The sequence below is a fragment of the Photinus pyralis genome, unplaced genomic scaffold, assembly GCF_008802855.1.
Source record: "Photinus pyralis isolate 1611_PpyrPB1 unplaced genomic scaffold, Ppyr1.3 Ppyr1.4_unclustered_Scaffold450, whole genome shotgun sequence".
Classification (NCBI taxonomy): domain Eukaryota; kingdom Metazoa; phylum Arthropoda; class Insecta; order Coleoptera; family Lampyridae; genus Photinus; species Photinus pyralis.
The window spans coordinates 107,536-112,847 of NW_022171596.1; positions in this window are offsets into that span (position 1 = coordinate 107,536).

Here is a 5,312-nt window from a genome sequence, read left to right on the forward strand (position 1 = left end):
TCTGCGATAATGAAAAAAACGGTACGACCTTGCATCTGTAAAGCTCGTTTTCGCTTAACATTGGGAAATTAAAATCGGTAATCACTGAAATCATACGATCTTAATCTTCTTGAGAGCTTTCGGAAACAATTAGAAACTTCAAAATTGTGTTCGGCAGCTGGGATCCTTATCAGCGGTTAAACGGCTCTAAAATTAAAATATTACTTTTACTTTCTATTTCTCACTTCTAGAAATCAATAAATCTGGAAGCTACGATTTCTTAGTAACAAAGCACCCAATTACTACAAGCTAGTGGTTTCTCTCAATGTACGAAAACGGGTGCTTTGTCTACAAGAATATTCAATTGGGGCTAATTAACAACAAGGAAATATCCAACCAACTATATGATCAAATTTGCACGAATTTGACCTATAGGGAATTTTTTTAAATGTATATAGGTACATATGACCTATGTACGAGTATACTTGATTCCATCCATTTGATCATAGTCCAAAATTTCCTGTAGGTATGATGTATAACAAATTTTTTTCGTATTATGTTTTACTAGTGCCACATATGCATCTGACATGCATTTTCACTTTGTGAGCGCCTTTTACGAGGTGCTAAGATCTCAATTCCTCAGACGGACAAAGGGAAGGAAGGACAAATGGACACACGGAGTTCACGTCGGTATATATGCCGTATTTTTCATGAAAATTACGCTAAAAATGGCTGAACAACCTCGAACACTAACTTGTTTTATCATAAACAAGAATTGCATTCTAAAACACGATACTATTTTTTCGGCGTCGCTAGCTTGAAAAATATATGCAGGAGGATTTTTAGAAAGTGTCAGAGGTAAAAGTTTCTTTGATTAAAACTCAACCTGTACCAGGCGCAGCACAACTCAAAACTTTGTTTCCTCTTTGAATATTCAAGAATTTAATTAAACAGAAGTCAGTAATCTCTTTTTGTAACATTTAACAGTTTTGGTTTGAAAGTAAAAAAAACTCAAGTTAAACAATCCAATGTGTATTTACTAATCTAAACGAGTAAGTAGGAAGACAAACAACGCACTGAAGCTGAAAGGGGCCAGACGAAATAAATAACGGCAATAACCAACAAATGTTAATGTAAATGGTTCGTGGATTGTAACAAATTTCTCGGTGGAAAGAAAAACTTATCTTTCGCATATTTTAACCCTTATTTTCAAAATGCGCTGCCGTTTTTAACAAGGAATAAGTTAGTTTAACTTTAACAGAATTTTTATACCGCTTACTAAAAATAAATGCCGGGATATAAATCCGGCAATAAATAAAAAGACGGTTTTTCGCGAGGCCAGAAGGCGTGCATTTTTATTGCCCGAAAACTGCCCGTTTAAATTAAATGTGAAGATACTGTAGCAAGTTAGTAGGAGACTGAATACGGAACGAACATAATTCTTCTCAGATAAAAGTTATTGCAACAAGATTTAATCACTTATACAACCAAATAAATGCTTATTCGCCTTTCCTCCAAATTTGCGAGTAACAATTTACTGCCACATTTTTCTCTCGGTTATACAATTAATCTGCAAGTTAACGACGAATTTTTACTTATACAGAAAGTGATACCTACAACGCAAGCTTTGTCTCAGGGATGGCATGATCCTGTAGGTAGGGGGGTTCTTTACTGGATTTTGCAGCTTCAACCTAAAAGCACTTGACTTAATAAGCTGCTGATTTATGTAAGGACAACGGCTGCAGATGGCAACATAGCTATATTGCCATATCTTTAAGTCGTGCAGTGTAGGTTGTCATCTTGTGGGATTGCGAATGTCATTTCTAGATTTCAACTATATTTCAACCCCTGCTCATTTAGTTTTTTTACATACACCCAATCTCTCTATGCTTCTAAGTCACATTTTTTTATACTTACTGTGTAAGGGTTGTTTTCTAAACACTATTCTTGGAGTCGCGCTTTATATTGATATACTTTCGCATAAATGGTTTTACTATGCATTTTACCGTAATTACATTGATTTTCTACTTTACTGATATAAAAAAATTTGACCCTATGACGCAACTTGTAAAATAAGATTGCAAAGTGTCAACAGCATAAATTATTCCCAATGTTATACAAGTTTTCTTTTTCCTGCATGTAATTTCTTCCTCAGTTGTCGGTGATATTAAATGAAGAGATTACCCACCGAAAATATCCAAATATTTATGAATTTTTGCCAAATAACTTTTGAATCTCTTCGAATGCTCAATCACTCCCACAGCTTTCCTAAATCGTTCCCAAGTCATTATCGAATCTTACTTAGCCTATTCTATATACAGGGTGACAATTTGAAAACTTACCACCCCCCATATCTTAGTAAATAAACGAGATATTTAAAAAAATCAAAATCCGTTTCGGTAATTCGGAAGCGGAATCACAATGACATAGTTGGCGACGCACACCCCCTGCGCCCTAGCCACCCCAACTTTTAAATCTTAAATAGTGACTCCCCATGTGTGATACGTCGTTGGAAAGCTCTGAAAAAATGCTTTCCAACCATACCAAATAGCATTACATTTAGGTTAGTAATTATCGTGCAAATCAAAAAATAAACATGGAAAATCCTATTTAACTTGAACTTCCAAAGCCGACTCGACAGCAACTCATTTTTGATCGCCAGTTATAATCTATTCTCAAACACTTGTCGAACCTTTTCAAATGTTGGTTTTGCAATATTTCGACATTCTTGAATTATTCTCTGTCTTAGTTCGTCTATGTTCGCCGGTTGCGTTTTAAATACGACAGATTTCAAATGTATCATATTAGTTTATTTTTTGATTTTCACGATAATTACTAACCTCAATGTAATGCTGTTTGGTATGGTTGGAAAGCATTTTTTCAGAGCTTTCCAACGACGTATCACACATGGGGGGTCACTATTTAAGATTTAAAAGTTGAGGTGGCTGGGGCGCAGGGGGTTGGAGGGGGTGCGTCGCCAACTATGTCATTGTGATGAATTACCTCTGAATTACCGAAACGGATTTTGATTTTTTTTAATATCTCGTTTATTTACTAAGATATGGGGGGTGGTAAGTTTTCAAATTGTCACCCTGTACATATCACTCTTATTAAATAGGTACCTTCATAGTATTAGAGTACCCCTTGAATTTTCTTAGAGTGAGTTTTTAACTTCATCTGAACTATCCTTCTTGATCACTATTTTTGGCAATACTATATTAATTGATTTACGTATAATTTTGTCAGGAGCGTACCCATTTGCCCGAAATTTTGTACGTTCTTTCTAATGGTCCTGAAAGCTGTGCAGATTTGAAAATGGGAAATGCCGTTTTGTCTATAAAACTTATATTTATTTAATAAAGTATGAGAAACAAATTTTGATTGAGAGAAGGCCGTGGAAATTTCAGGTCTCGTCTAATAATTAGTTTGACAGCACGCGTTAAGAAGTTATCAGTGAGTTGATTGCGTGATTAAATACGCTAGTGGTTTGGTTTTTTTAAGGAAAAAATCTTCTATCTTGAATTTTCAATTTTTTATATACCCCTATTTTTTAGTGGACAGGGATTAAATCGACATTTGTTCGGCAACATTCTCAAGTCACTCCTGAATCATTTCAACATATTCCTCAATCCACCCCTGCATCATTTCCAAGTTTTACTTGAAACTTACCTAATCCCTCCAAGGATTTCTTGAAATTCCCCCGATTCGCTCTCTCTTAAGCCCCGTGAAACCTTCTCAACTCCACTTCAATCCATGTTCAATTTTTCTTGTATTGATGTTATTACTATCTTGATTCCCATAATAACGTTTTCAACCAAATAATGCGATTAAGTTTTTTTGGATAGTTTTACGCCTGGTTTTACGCGACCACGTTGAGTGTTGGGAACCACACGAACACACGTAGTGAACTAGAATCTCCATTCCCGTTTTGAACGTGATACTTTTTTTCATGGATTTGCAGTTTGATAATCAGAGGGCGAAGCGACTATCATCGTCCAGGAATATCTACTATTTTGCTCTGATAGTAGTATAGGTATCCGAGTCTATATTAAGTCTAAAAACTTTCGACTAATAAATCTAGGTCCCTTTCTACAAAATCAGAATCACTTAGATCAGTGATTAACAACAATAATTTTTCGCTTAGTGAACGCTAAAGTTCCTACCTCCCGAACAGCCACCGAAAATTTTTTCATCTTACTTATTAAGTCAGCTGTCTTTGATAAGTGCACCTGAATATCGCAAACCTTTCACGGCCAGATTATTTAGATTCTTAGAAAAACTGGCTAAACACCGGCTGTGTAGCCTTTCTTTCTTTCAGAGATTTTGTTTTAATTTTGTTTCATGTGTACCAGAATACATTTTTGTTATTGTTAAATATTTAATTGTGTTTCGAATCCTGTGTGGGACCCGGAGAGAGTTTTCATATCCGTTTTTGATTTCTATTGGTGACCAAGATTTATTTTAGGTGTTGATCAAATTTTGTGTAATAGATTCATGTATTTCCGTAAAAACAGGGGGGGGGGGGTCATTTTTTACCCTAATGTCTTTCTAAATATTGGAGCGGACCTTACTATTATTAATTTTGATATAAAAAGAATAGGGTTATTATTTATTGGTGTTTTGTTTAATAATCGTCTTCAAGTCATGGAAGGGACAAGATTTTTGGAAAAATTCAATTGTTGCGCAAACGCATTTCTACTTTCATTTGTCTCTAGATTGTGATCGGCCCAGATGACAAATTTATCTGTTTGCAGGAAGTGCTCTGTGGCGCAATTAATAGAATACCAATAGTAGGGATGTGTGAGGTTTGACCTCCTTATGTGCCAATTACAATAAGTAATAATACGGGCGCGAATTTTTTTAGGATCAATTCACCTGGAAATTTCTTAGAGATAGTGTAGCGAAGTACTCAGTTTCACACCAGCATTTATGAACACACCGTACATTTTGGGAGTCAACCAGCTTTAATGACCATCCGGTACATATAGACGTATAATCGAGCGCTTCGTTACTAAAAAAATCCTTAGGTGCAGCTCGAGTCTGTCCGTCCGTTACGCCGACATCGAATCTAGTTCGCCTGCTGGTGTGATTTATTTACCGTCATTTATCAATTTATTTATTTTTCTTGTTATTAACTTTTAATTTTGATTCCGTTAATTATATTGTTTAATTTTCATATCACATGTGCGCGGACCTACCGAAGTTCGTCGAAATATTTCGCGGGGAGTATTGGTAAGCCATTTATCGATGCGAACTTTTTACTTTTTACTGAAGTTTAATTTTCACGTGACAGTGTCAAGAAACGGGCATGGTGTGGGAGTTTTACTCAAAAT